This window comes from Macaca mulatta, chromosome 9 (genome assembly GCF_049350105.2).
Source record: "Macaca mulatta isolate MMU2019108-1 chromosome 9, T2T-MMU8v2.0, whole genome shotgun sequence".
NCBI lineage: Eukaryota > Metazoa > Chordata > Mammalia > Primates > Cercopithecidae > Macaca > Macaca mulatta.
The window spans coordinates 131,284,463-131,299,344 of NC_133414.1; positions in this window are offsets into that span (position 1 = coordinate 131,284,463).

Below are 14,882 nucleotides of genomic sequence, written 5' to 3' on the forward strand. Positions count from 1 at the left end.
GAGATAATGCCTGCAAAAGACGTAGTGGGGTGCTAGATACAGAGAAAGTGGTAAATAAGTTCTTCTTTTCCCACAAGCAGACATACTACATTTTCAAACAACTGGCACAGGCTCTGAAGACATTTTATTTTTCTCAAAGTGATGAAGCTCCTTTTCCTTTCTTTCTTTCTTTCTTGTTCTGTCACCCAGGCTGGAGTGCAGTGGCATGATCTCAGCTCACTGCAACGTCTGCCTCCCGAGTTCAAGTAATTCTCATGCCTCCCCCTTTCGAGTAGCTAGGATTACAATTGTGTGCCACCATCCCTGGCTTTTCTTTCTTCTTCTTCTTCTTCTTCTTTTTTTTTTTACTAGAGATGTGGTTTTACCATGTTGGCCAGGCTGGTCTCAAACTCCTGACCTCAATTGATCTGCCGAACTCAGCCTCCCAAAGTGCTGGGATTATAGGCACGAGTCACCACGCCCAGCCCTTTTCCTCCTTTCATTCAGGAGTGAGGGGGGAGGGATCTGTGCAAACACTGATCCCCAAACAGGCTCAAATTAGGCTCTTCTGGAAGCCACAGGGACATGCGGGCAAGGAAAGAGAGATGCTGGGAATCTACCTGTTCAGGTTCGCTTAACCTCTTCTACCTTGAGGCGCACCTGCTGGGTCTGGGCTGTGCTTTGACTCAGGAAACCTTGCCAGTTTTTTCTTTTTTCTTTTTTGAGATGGAGTCTCACTTGGTCACCCAGGGTGGAGTACAGTGGCGCCATCTTGGTTCACTGCAAACTCCGCGTCCCAGTTCAAGCGATTCTCCTGCCTCAGCCTCTCAAGTAGCTGGGGTTACAGGCATGCACCACCACACTCAGCTAATTTTTGTATTTTTAGTAGAGACAGGGTTTCACCATATTGGCCAGGCTAGTCTCGAACTCCTGACCTCGTGATCCGCCTGCCCCCGCCTCCCAAAGTGCTGGGATTATAGGCGTAAGCCATCGCACCCAGCCCAGTTTTTTCTTTTAAAGCTAACTATGGGCCAGGCTCGGTGGCTCACACCTGTAATTCCAGCACTTTGGGAGGTTGAGACAGGTGGATCACTTGAAGTCAGGAGTTCAAGACTAGCCTAGACAACATGGTGAGACCCTGTCTCTACAAAAAAATACAAAAATTAGTTGGGCATGGTGGTGCCTGCGTGTAGTCCCAGCTACTTGGGAGGCTGAGGTGGGAGGATTGCTTGAGCCCAGGAGGTTAAGATTGCAGTGAGCTATGTTTGCACCACTGCACTTCAGCCTGGGTGACAGAGTGATACGCTGTCTCAAAAATAAATAAATAAATAAATAAAACTTCCTATGAGGAATAAGGGCCTGGGTGACAGAGTGACACACTGTCTCAAAAAATAAATAAATAAATAAGGCAAGCTAACTATGAGGAATAAGGGTGACCACAATGGTTAGACACCTATCAAACCCCCATCTACCTGAGATGGACTTTAGCTCTGATTAGAAAGACGTCTTGGCGACTCCGTCTCCAAAAAAAAAAAAAAAAAAAAAAAAAAAAAAAAAAAAAAAAAAGAAAGACGTCTTGGCCAGGCACGGTGGCTCATGCCTGTAATCCCAGCCCTTTGGAAGGCTGAGGCAGGCGGATCACCCAAGGTCAGGAGTTCAGGACCTACCTGGCCAACATAGTGAAACTCCGTCTCTACTGAAAATACAAAAAAATTAGCCAGGCGTGGTGGTGGGCGCCTGTCATTGCAGCTACTCGGGAGGCTGAGACAGGAGAATCACTTGAACCTGGGAGGTGGAGGTTGCGGTGAGCTGAGATTGCACCATTGCACTCCATCCTGGGTGTCCAATAGCCTGGTCTGATTTTGAAAAAAGTTCTCTTTGTCAGATGGAGAAACAGTTAACTTCCACTGTATTAACTTGTGCCTGACATTTTAAATATTTTCTGTTTAATGTATGGTTTAATTTTCATCTTAAAAATGCACTGCCTTATAGGTATCTTTTTTGCTTTTTCCGTCAATGTAAATCAAGCTAGGACATTTTGTAATTTTTTTTTTTTTTTTTTTTTTTTTTTTTTTTTTTTTTTTTTTTTTGAGACGGAGTCTCTCGCTTTGTCACCCGGGCTGGAGTGCAGTGGCCAGATCTCAGCTCACTGCAAGCTCCGCCTCCCGGGTTTACGCCATTCTCCTGCCTCAGCCTCCCGAGTAGCTGGGACTACAGGCGCCCGCCACCTCGCCCGGCTAGTTTTTTGTATTTTTTAGTAGAGACGGGGTTTCACCAGGTTAGCCAGGATGGTTTCGATCTCCTGACCTCGTGATCCACCCGTCTCGGCCTCCCAAAGTGCTGGGATTACAGGCTTGAGCCACCGCGCCCGGCCCATTTTGTAATTTTTATCTCCATAAATCTCAAGCATTCAACAATCATTCTTCACATGGGCATTTCAGGCAGGCTCAACAAAGCATTATTGTTTGTTTCACACCAGGCAGAGAGGCCCAGCACAGAAGCACAATTCCCAGGGCTTTTGGCCATTGGAGATGAAGTTTCGCTGCTTATCACTTCTTGACCAAACAGGAAGCTGAGGCAGTTGCCTGTGGTTAAATAGTTTACCTCAAGTCGCACAGGGATTCCTTGGTTGGGGGGCTTTCCAGTGTACACGTAGGCCTTCTGGTCTGCTGATCTCTGCCAAAGAAATGAAATACCCTAGAATCTCTGACCCAGAGGCCCAGAAGGAATTTCATGCAAGAGCCTCCCAATGGCCTGTTAAGATTTGCAAAGTGTCCAGCTAGTCTCGGGCTGTGGCAAATGACTTCTTCTGGTAGGACTAGTAGAGTCCCCCTTTTGTTCATTCCAACAAAAGATAACCATGATTGATTTTTGATCACCAATATGAGCCTTAGGAGGAAGGAGCAGCTGTTCTGCCAAGCGTTCCCTGACCGCTTTCCCAGCTCGTCCTGGTTAGAGACCCCTACCAGGTGCCTAGAAAACACCAGGCCCAGAAAACACCGTGCCCTTCTCATTCTCACCACTCTCAGCTCCTGTCTGGAATTTTCTATTGCCTTGTCTGGGTCTTTTTTTTTTTTTTTTTTTTTTTGAGACTGAGTCTGGCTCTGTCGCCCAGGCTGGAGTGCAGTGGCCGGATCTCAGCTCACTGCAAGCTCCGCCTCCCGGGTTTACGCCATTCTCCTGCCTCAGCCTCCCGAGTAGCTGGGACCACAGGCGCCCGCCACTTCGCCTGGCTAGTTTTTTGTATTTTTCAGTAGAGATGGGGTTTCACCATGTTAGCCAGGATGGTCTTGATCTCCTGACCTCGTGATCCGCCTGTCTCGGCCTCCCAAAGTGCTGGGATTACAGGCTTGAGCCACCGCGCCCGGCCTCCTTGTCTGGGTCTTAACCATACTGTGAACCTCTTGAGGGTAGAGCTCACATTTTACTCATCCCTGGAGTCCCAAGGCTCAGCTAACCCCTGGCTCGCACCAACTACCCAGAGCAAGTTTGTCAAATGAATCAATAAGCAGCAGGATGGCCGAAACGTGCTTTCTACACATATTCTGGAAAAAAAAAAAAATTTTGGCTGGGCACGGTGGCTCACACCTGTAATCCCAGCACATTGGGAGGCCAAGGCAGGAGGATCACTTGAGGTCAGGAGTTCGAGACCAGCCTGGCCAACGTGGTGAAACTCTGTCTCCACTAAAAATACAAAAATTAGCCAAGTGTGGTGGTGCACATCTGCAATCCCAGCTACTGGAGAGGTTAAGGCAGGAGAATCGACTGAACCTGGGAGGCGGAGGTTGCAGTGAGTCGAGATCATGTCATTCCATTCTAGCCTGGGCGACAGGGCAAGACTCCATCTCAAAAAAAAAAAAAAAAAAATTATTCAGCTTTCTCCAGCTATTGCAACAAGAACACATATTTTTCCCCTGAAAGAAAGAGACAGCAATAACCACAACAAAAAAAATAACAAAAAAAGAAAGAAAGGAGGGAAGGAGAGAGAGAGAGAGAAAGAGAGAGAGAGAAAAAAAGAAAGAAAAAGAAAAAGAAAGAAAAAGAAAGAAAGAAAAAGAAAGAAAGAGAAAGAAAGAGAAAGAAAGAAAGAAAGAAAAAGAAAGAAAGAAAGAAAAAGAAAGAAAGAAAGAAAGAGAAAGAAAGAAAGAAAGATGAACTTGCCTTATTCTCATGAGTAAAAGAGTAGAAAATGACTGAAATTCTCCCTTTTCAGTTTGGTAGGGAAAAAAAATTGGACCTAGTTGAGGGGGAGGCAAATGAAAAGATATATGCTCATTTTTATGATGATTAGGAAAATACTCCCCTGGAACCACAAGTTAACTTTCTGGTAGCTGGGCCTGCAATTAGAGATGGCAAGCAGGACTCTGGGTTTTGTTGAGTTCTTCCTCTTTCCACGGCAAAAAAACATACATTTTGTTTTTCTTCTTTTTTTTTCCCCCCCATTGAAGAGGAGCCCCAAATTTGGCTCTCTCCTGGGTTCAGGGAAGATGAAGTGTCAGAACCAAGCCCTGTCTCTCAGCCGAGTCCTCTTTTTGTTTATTTTTTATTTTTATTTTTTGAAACAGAGCCTTATTCTGTCACCCAGGCTGCAGTGCAGTGGTGCAATCATAGCTCACTGCAGCCTCAGCCTCCCAGGCTTAAGTGATCCCCCCGCCTCAACCTCCTGAGTAACTGAGACTACACGTGTGCTCCACCATACTTGGTTAATTTAAATTTTTTTTTTTTTTTTTAAGACGGAGTCTCGCTCTGTCGCCCAGGCTGGAGTGCAGTGGCGCGATCTCGGCTCACTGCAAGCTCTGCTTCCCTCCCAGGTTCACGTCATTCTCCTGCCTCAACCTCCCGAGTAGCTGGGACTACAGGCGCCCGCCACCATGCCCGGCTAATTTTTTTGTATTCTTAGTAGAGACGGGGTTTCACCGTGTTAGCCAGGATAGTCTCGATCTTCTGACCTTGTGATCCACCTGCCTCGGCCTCCCAAAGTGCTGGGATTACAGGCGTGAGCCACTGCGCCCAACCTAAAATTTTTTTTGTAGAGATAAGGTCTCTCTATATTGCCTACGCTGGTCTCAAACTCATGGGCTCAAGCAATTCTCCTGCCTTGGCCTCACAAAGTGCTGGAATTATAGGTGTGAACCACAATGCTCGGCCAAGGCTTCCCTTCTAAACTTACCCTCAGCCTTCTCCAGCATGGTCTTGTGCTGCTCCAAGTTAATGTTAAAAGCAGGCAGCCCAGGATTGGAAGGAGTTGAAATGTACTTGATTCAAAGCCCCATGGATTCGTTCACCTTTCAGAGTCTGTCTCCGTATAAACCCTCACTCATAGGCTGATTGGGAAGTGTGTGCCACCCACTAGGCCTCGGTTGAATTCCTTAGGCTGAGTCATTGCCCTCTCTGCCCACCCCCAGGCACACCTTGGCTTGCTTACTTCTGAGCTGTTCTCCTCCTTGCAGCCTGTTCCCTCCGCCTTTTTTTTTTTTTTTTTTTTGAGATGGAGTTTCACTCTTGTTGCCCAAGCTGGAGTGCAGTGGCACGATCTCGGCTCACTGCAACCTCTGCCTCCTAGGTTCAAGTGATTCTCCTGCCTCAGCCTCCCAAGTAGCTGGGATTACAGGTGTCCACCACCACGCCTGGCTAATTTTTTGTATTTTTAGTAGAAACAGGGTTTTACCATGTTGGTCAGGCTGGTCATGAACTCCTGACCTCAGGTGATCCGCCCACCTTGGCCTCCTAAAGTTCTAGGATTACAGGCGTGAGCCACCGCACCCAAACTCCACCCTTTTAAAAATACTTTATTTATTTATTTATATTTTGAGACGGCATCTCACTCTGTTGCCAGGCTGGAGTGCAGTGCATGATCTCGGCTCATTGCAACCTCTGCCTTCCGGGTTCAAGCGATTCTCCTGCCTCAGCCTCCCGAGTATCTGGGACTACAGGTGCGTGCCACCACATCCAGCTAATTTTTGTATGTTTAGTAGAGACGGGGTTTCATCGTGTTGGCCAGGCTGGTCTCAAACTCCTGACCTCAGGTGATCCACGTGCCTTGGCCTCTCAAAGTGCTGAGATTACAGGTGAGAGCCACCGCACCCAGCCAAACTTTGTATTTTAGAACAGTTTCAGGTTCACAGCAAATTGAGCAAAGTACAGAGAGATCTCCCAAAGCCCCTCTTCTCAGCCTCTCCCACTATGAGCATCCCAAACCGCAATGGTAGATTTTGTTACACTCGGTGACTCTACAGTGATGTGCCATATTCTCTCTCAAAGCCCAAGTTTAAATTCAGATTCACTCTTAGTGTTGTATATTCTATGCATTTTGACGAATGTATAAGGACACGTATCCACTGTTATATTATCATATGGAACACCTTCACTGCCCTAAATATCCTCTGTACTTTGCCCATTTATCCCTCTTTCCCCTCCAACTCCTGGCAACCTGTCATCTTTTAGAGCTGTGTCTCCAGCCCGGGCCTGTCCTCTGAGTGCCGCCTGCCAACATCTCCACACAGATGCCTCTTATGCGCCTCAAACTCTTGCTTTCTTCGAATCTGTTCCCCGCCACCGACTTCCCCAAACCTCCCCAGGTCAGTACATGGCCTCACTGTCCATACAGTCATTCAAGCCAGAAAGTAGGAGTCATCTTGATTCTGATGAGGTTCAGAACACTGTAACCCAAAATATAGCACCATGGCATGTGGAAAACAGCAAAAGCAGGAAGGTCACTTTCTGACCTCCTCCTGCCCTTCTTCCCGGAAGCTGACCACGAAAGAATCCTCTGACCTTCCTCTGAAGAAGGCCCTCATTCCAGGGGTGCCCAGCCTGTACTCAGAGGACAGGAATGTCCTTATGTCTGGAGATACAGGGATACAGAGAGGAATACGAACAAACAGGCCGTGTAAGTTCCCTCAGTTTATTGCCATTAGATCACATCTCCTTTGTCCAGTCATACTGCTGCTCCTGCATGACTGTCTACTCCATCAAAACTAAGCATGAAAAGACACGGGGTTCCCTGTTCCTTTGGGTCTTCATCTGTGGATGCTTCCATGCCACATAAAACATATTCAATAAATGTGTATGCTTTTCTCTTGTTACTCCGTCTTTGGTTATAGAGGGTGTCAGACATGAATCTAGAGAGGGATGAGAAAAAATGTCTTTTATCCCCTAAAGTTCCCACCCTTACCCTCCCTGCTGGCCAGCAGCACCCAAAGGAGACACCGTCTTGTCTCCACCTACATTTGCCTCCACCTCAGTCCAGGCCACCATTGTTTTTCTCATGCAATGCGTTCACAGCTTCTGAGGGTCTCCTGACTGTCAAGAGGCAAGATTACTTCCATCATGTGAGGTCTATTATGTTATATTATTATTATTTGTTGAGATAGGTCCTCACTCTGTCACCCAGGCTGAAGCGCGATGGCACAATCATGGCTCACTGCAGCCTCAAACTCCTGGGCTCAAGGGATCCTCCCACCTCAGCTAATTAAAAAAATATTTTTTTGTAGAGACGGGAGTTTCACTATGTTGACTAGGCTGTTCTTAAACTCCTGACATCAAAAGATCCTCCTGTCTTGGCCTCCCATAGTTCGGGGATTACAGGTGTGAGCCACCATATGGCAGAGGTCTATTTTAAAAGTGAAACGACGACACAGAGTATAGCTTTCACATCTCTCTGGTATCCTCAGACCCTGCCACTTCTTTGGGCTCCAGAGATTTCCAGCTGCCAGGATCTGCATCTTTGTGTGGGGGTCTTTCTGCATAACTGCAGAAACCTGGTCTGCCCACCCCTGAGGAAAGACAGAAGTGCTTGGGAATTTATACCGCTGCCTGCAGCCCTCAGCAACGACTGGGTGGAGGGAATTTGTGTAGAAATACCCCAGCTCCTTTGCCTCTTGAGTGGACAATCTGGGGCATGTGCCTCCCAGGGGCTTCCCACAGATCCAGTCCTGGTCACCATGGAGGTAACAACACGCCATTCACTGGCTGCCTTCCTTGTGTTAGTTCCCTTCCCTTACCTCCATTCCCAAATAAACTACTTGCATTTGAATCCTTATCTCCAGGTCTAGGGACACCCACACTGAGACACAGCACAACAGAAACTGTAATACCAAATGCTCCCCACAGGTTGATTATAGGACTTAGGTAGAAATATTTATTCAGGCCAGGAGCACTGGTCATGAGAACCAGACTAACAGGCGTGGGATGGCCTTTTTCAATCCCATCAGTCTCTCTCTGTAATGGTACGTGGAACTTTATCTGGGGACATTGCAGAAGTCCAAGCATGAGGACTGCCCCTGTCTGACAGCTTCCCTTTCCCCCTCCCGCTTTTAACTGGCCTCTGGCTTTCACTCTTGCCTCCTTTCAGTCCATTCTCTGCCCAGCATCAACAGTGATGCTTCTTAAAACACCAACCACTGTTTCATCTCATACTTAAAACTGTTCCATGGCTTTCCATCTCATTAGAGGAAAGCACAAATTTGTACAAGGCCCTATGTGGCTTGTGCCCCTGCAGGTCTGCATGCCTGCCTCCTCTCAGATATCTCCTTTTGGGTTCCTTTGGACCCCATCCCTGCGTTAGCCACACTGGTCTACTTCCACCTCCCCAAAAGCTACCCCTCACCTGGGCACATGCGGTCCTCTTGATTGACATGCTGTCACCCTCCACGCATATCTGACTAGCTCTTCTTGATTATTTAATTCCTGGCTTTGATGGCATCCTCCCCAAGAAGACTTCCCCAATATTAGTCTCTGTTTTGGCCCTTGCTTGTTTCCTTTTACTGGAAACTTAAAATTGCAATAACTTTATCTATTTACTGGGTATTGGTTGGGTTCCTCCCTAGAACAGAAGCCCGACAGGGCAAGGATCATGCCTATCTTGCTCACTGCTATATCCCCAGTACTTGGCACAGTGCTTGGCACATAGCAGACTCCTAGAAAATTCAGATGAATCTGGTGGAAGGCCCAGCTAAACTCTCACTGTGCAGCCAACTCTGACACCCCCAGCTGACACATCCTTTCCCTGAATGCCTGTGGCAGTCATCATCAACATCATTCTTTTAGTGGTTAATCCTCTGTGTTCTATCACAAAACTACTGTTGCCTTGAACTATATATACATATACTTTTTTTTTTTTTGAGATGGAGTCTCGCTCTGTTGCCCAGGCTGGGGTACAATGGCGCGATCTCAGCTTGCTGCAACCTCTGCCTCCCATGTTCAAGTGATTCTCCTGCCTCAGCCTCCTGAGTAGCTGCGATTACAGGCATATACCACCACACCCAGCTAATTTTGTATTTTTAATAGAGATGGGGTTTTGCCATGTTGCTCAGGCTGGTCTTGAACTCCTGACCTCAGGTGATCTGCCCACCTAGACCTCCCAAAGTGCTGGGATTGCAGGTGTGAGGCACCGTGCCTGGCCGAACTATTTTTAAATCATGGTTTCTTTCTTCAAAATCTCTGATGCCTATCCTAGTTTGCAGATTAAATAACTAATTCACTTTTTTTTGTTTTTTTGAGACGGAGGCTCACTGCAACCTCTGCCTCCCGGGTTCAAGCAATTCTCCCAAGTAGCTCGGATTACAGGCACCCACCACCTTGCCTGGCTAATTTTTTGTATTTTTAGTAGAGACAGGTTTTGCCATGTTGACCAGGCTGGTCATGAACTCCTGACCTGAGGTGACTGCGGCCTCCCAAAGTGCTGGGATTACAAGTCTGAGTCACTGTGCCCAGCCCTAACTCACTTTTTTTTTTTTTTTTGAGGCGGAGTCTCGCTCTATCACCCAGGCCGGAGGGCAGTGACGCAATCTCAGCTCACTGCAAGCTCCGCCTCCTGGGTTCACGCCATTCTCCTGCCTCAGCCTCCCGAGCAGCTGGGACTACAGGCGCCCGCCACTGCGCCTGGCTAATTTTTTGTATTTTTAGCAGAGACGGGATTTCACCGTGGTCTCGATCTCCTGACCTTGTGATCCGCCCGCCTCGGCCTCCCAAAGTGCTGGGATTACAGGCGTGAGCCACCGCGCACGGCCCCTAACTCACTTTTTAAAATTTATTTATTTTGAGATGGAGTCTGGCTCTGTGGCCCAGGCTGGAGTGCAGTGGCGTGATCTCGGCTCACTGCAAGCTCCGCCTCCCGGGTTCACGCCATTCTCCTGCCTCAGCCTCTCGAGCAGCTGGGACTACAGGCGCCCGCCACGACGCCTGGCTAATTTTTTGTATTTCTTAGTAGAGACGGGGTTTCACCGTGTTAACCAGGATGGTCTCGATCTCCTAATCTCATGATCCACGTGCCTCGGACTCCCAAAGTGCTGGGATTACAGGCGTGAGCCACCGCGCCCGGCCTCCTAATTCACTTCTTAAAGCCCCACAATATTTGACAGTGTATTTTTTAAGAACAAGGATATTCTCTTATATAATAACACTATTACAATGCTCAAAACCAGGAATTTTAACATTGATACACTGTTAGCTAATGCACAGCCCATATTAAAATTTAATCAGATGTCCCAACAACATCCTTCATAGTAGCCACTCACTTCCCTACCATGATCTAATGCAATATCGCACATGGCACATTTAGTGGTCTTGTCTCTAGTTTTTTTTTTTTTTTTTTTTTTTTTTTTGAGACAAGGTCCTGCCCTCTCACCCAGGCTGGAGTGCAGTGGTGCAATCACAAGCTCTCTGCAGCCTTGACCTCTGGGGCTCAAGCAATCCTCCTACCTCAGCCTCCTGAGTGGCTGGGACTACAGGCACACACCACCATGCCCAGCTAATTTTTATATTTTTTGTAGAGATGGGGTTTTTGCCATGTTGGCCAGCTGGTCTAAATCTCCTGGGTTCAAGTGATCTGCCTGCCTTGGCCTCCCAAAATGCTGAGACTACAGGTGTGAGTCACTGGGCCTGGCCTCTTTAGTTTCTTTTAATCTGGAACAGTTCATCAGTCATTCTTTATCTTTCTTGACCTTGACATTTTTGAGGAACACAGTCTGGCCCTGTGGAACATCTCCTATTTGGTTGGTCTGATATTTCCTCCTGATTAGATTCAGGTTAAACATTTTTGGCAGGAATACCACTGAAGTGTTGTTTCATAATTTACTTAACCAATCTGTTATTCTTGGAAATTTGTGTTGTTTCTACTTTTTCTTCATTTTATAATCAATAATGTAATCTTTATACATCCTTGTAGCCAAATCTTTGTACACGTTCTTATCAAAATTTTTAGGGTGTTTTTCTAGAAGTGGAATTGCTATGACTAAGGGCTAGCTGGGCTTTTTTTGTTTTTTGTTTTGTTTTGTTTTGTTTTTTGAGATGGAGTCTCTCTCTGTCACCCAGGCTAGAGTGCAGTGGCGTTATCTTGGCTCACTGCAACCTCCGCCTCCCAGGTTCAAGCGATTCTCCTGCCTCAGCCTCCCGAGCAGCTAGGACTACAGGTGTGTACCACCACACCTGGCTAATGTTTGTATTAGTAGAGACAGGGTTTCACCATATTGGTCAGGCTGTTCTTGAACTCCCGACCTCATGATCCGCCCACCTTGGCCTCCCAAAGTGCTGGGATTACAGGCGTGAGCCACCATGCCAGGCCCCTAGGTGTGTTTTTATGATTTTTGTTATGTATTGCCAAACTGCCTTCCAGAAAGGCTGTGCCAGTTTACACTCCCTCCACAGTGAGTGAAAGCAGCAATTTCTAGGAGATTTTTGCCAACGCTGGATCCAAACAGTTTAAAACACCCTTCTTACAGCAGTCTGTACTTCTCATGTTGATCTGTCTTCTATTCCGGCTTCTTGTGTATGTGTAACTTGTTGGCCCTAAACACCTGCAAGCTGTTTAAAAAAGGGCTTGCATGTCTGACTCATCTCTGTGGTGCCTAACTATGCTTCCTACTTAATAGTCACTCAATAAATGTCAAAGGAAGGAAGTCACACGTCTTTGAACAATGCAACCTTATTTTGTCAGGTTCTGCTTTGACATACTGGGCTACTGTCTTAGTTCTGGCTGCTGTAACAAGTACCATAGACTGGGTGGCTTATTAACAACAGAAATTTCTTTCACACAGTTCCAGAGGCTGGAGGTTTGAGATCAGGGAGCCAGCATGATCAGGTTCTGATGAGGGCCTTCTTCTGGGTTGCAGGCTGCTGACTTCTCGCTGTATCTTCACATGATGGGGAGAGGGTGGGAGAGTTCTCTGGCGTCCCTTTTATAAGAGCACCAGTCCCTTTCATGAAGGCTCTATGCTCATGACTCAATTACCTCTCAAAGGCCCAACCTCCTAATACCATCATATTAGGGATTAGAATTTCAATCTGAATTTTGGGGGAACATATTCAGTTCATTGCAGCTACCAAAAAAGTTACTAACGGTAGTATCCAAAAGTCCAACAACCAGAGCCCCTACTTGCCCGGACTAGCAAGATTCATTCTCAGGACCTCTTGGGAGCCCCAGAGAAACTTTCCATTTTGTTCGTATGGATCCTGGGCAGGCTCTTTATCTTGGGTATCCAGCTCACTGCAGACACCTGCTTCTTGGGTCCCCTCCAGCCCTAGCTCCAGGGGCTTCTCTGGGCTGCTGCTGCTCTCCTTGTACTTACCTCTGGGTATCTGGAGGATCACACGCCTTTCTCTCAATTCTCCAATCCCAGCTAGGACAGGCAGTCCTTTTAAACTAAAGGTTTAGAAATAACAGACAGAAATTACAATGTTGATAAGGCAAACATAAAGCAGGATGTGAGCTGCAAATTCTGTCACCTTTTTAGCCCCATAGGGACCCCCTTAGGGACTGTTTTTCTCCTTTGAAATACTCCTTCCTCCCTCCCCTGTGATGCAAGATCTGCTCACCTGGGAGAACACTGTGTGGGGCACCCTTGATCTTGCCTCTTTTTCCCCATCCTGGCCATCCTGGGGTATTAAGAGTTGGAGCCTTGAGAGCAACTGGGTCATGAGAATGGAGTCCTCCTGAATAGGATTAGTGCCCTTATGAAAAAGGCCTGAGGGAGCTCTTTTGCTCCTTCTGTGATGTGAGGCCATAGCAACAAGGCACCATCCATGAAGCAGTGAGCTCTCACCAGACACCAAATCTGCTGGTGCCCTGATCTTGCATTTTCTGGCCTCTAGAACTATGAGCAAACCATTTCTATTGTTTAGAAATTACCCAGTCAAAGATGCGTGTTGTAGCAGCCCTAAAGGACTGGGACACACATTAACCATTGTCTCCCCAGGCTGACCTGCCTCCCACCTCCCCCAAAACAGAGGTCACATTCAGCCTGGACTGAAGGGGACTCATTGGTATCCTGGAGCACACGAAGGTTGCAGAGCTTGCAGCTTGCTTTTGCCATCTGGGGGCCGGCTGCAGCTCTCCAGAGTTCATGCTAGGTGGCATCCTCTCTCCATGGAGGAGACTATGACAGCTGCTTGGAGTGAGTGCTCCAACTGTATCTAACCGCTCCTGCACAAGCTCATTTCTATAGCACATCAACTCACAGCTTTGCTCTGAGATGCCACTACAGGTAGGACTTGAGCTGCTCCAAACCAACTGGGCAAATTAGATGTCATATTCTATTTTATGTAATTGTGAAAAGAATCAGTCTGTGCAATGCATTACATTTAGCATATAACTGGCTAGCTGAGACTTCAATGAGGGTGAAAATATATCCCCCTTTTATCTGGGCAATGAAATATTCACATGCATATAATGGCCTATATTAGGTCAGTAAACGCTTTATTCCAAGGCTTCAAAAATAACTGGACTCAGAGTTTCTGGAGCAAGAGAAAGTTTATATAGCTGGGTGCGGTGGCTCACGCCTGTAATCCCTGTACTTTGGGAGGCTGAGGTGGGTGGATCACCTGAGGTCAGGAGTTCGAGCCCAGCCTGGCCAACATGATGAAATCCTGTCTCTACTAAAAATACAAAAAACTAGCCGGAAGTGGTGGAGGGCGCCTGTAATCCCAGCTACTCAAGAGGCTGAGGCAGGAGAATCACTTGAACCCGGGAGGTGAAGGTTACAGTGAGCTGAGATTGCACCACTGCACTCCAGCCTGGGTGACAAAAGTGAAACTACATCTCAAAAAAAAAAAAAAAAGTTTATGCTATCACAGCAGTAGGGTTGAGACCCTGTAAGCCCACTTCACCTTTGAGTCATCTGGTTATAAGGGCTCCTAATGTTACATTTAATTCAGCCTGCCTCCTCCTCCTCTCTTAAAAAGGAGTTGTACCTTTGATAAGATGGTATCTATATGTCCAATATAGGCTACCATGCAAAACAACTGACTAGCTTTAGGCACGTCATCACCTGATAGATGTTGGTTATAAAGAGACCACAAGTGATGGTCTGGATTCTTTCCTTACCTATATTAACAGGAAATTATTGGCTTTTAAGTAAATTACTGGAAAAGGGGCCAGGTGCCGTGGCTCGTGCCTGTAATCCCATCACTTTGGGAGGCCGAGGCTGGTGGATCACCTGAGGTCAGTAGTTCAATACTAGCCTGTCCAACATGGTGAAACCCCGTCTTTACTAAAAATACAAAAAATTAGCTGGGCGTGGTGGCAGGTGCCTGTAATCCCAGCTACTTGGGAGGCTGAGGCAGGAGAATCACTTGAACCCAGGAGGCAGAGGTTGCAATGAACTGAGATGGCGCCATTGCACTTTAGCCTGGGCAACAAGAATGAAACTCCATCTCAAAAAAACATATAAAAATTAGTAGAAATTACTGGAGAAGAGGTTAATTTTCCTTCCCCTACTTTGAAAGTACAGAATTAATTTGTATATCTTTACTCTGTAATTTCCTTGCCAATTTGAACATTTTTCCTCCATCTAAATCTATTGACGGTTTCATCACTGAACCAAGCAAAAAAATGCCCAACTTTCTGTGTGCCATTTTTGGGTTAAACATCTTGTGTTTTACTCAGTCTGAGAACGGAATCGAAGTTG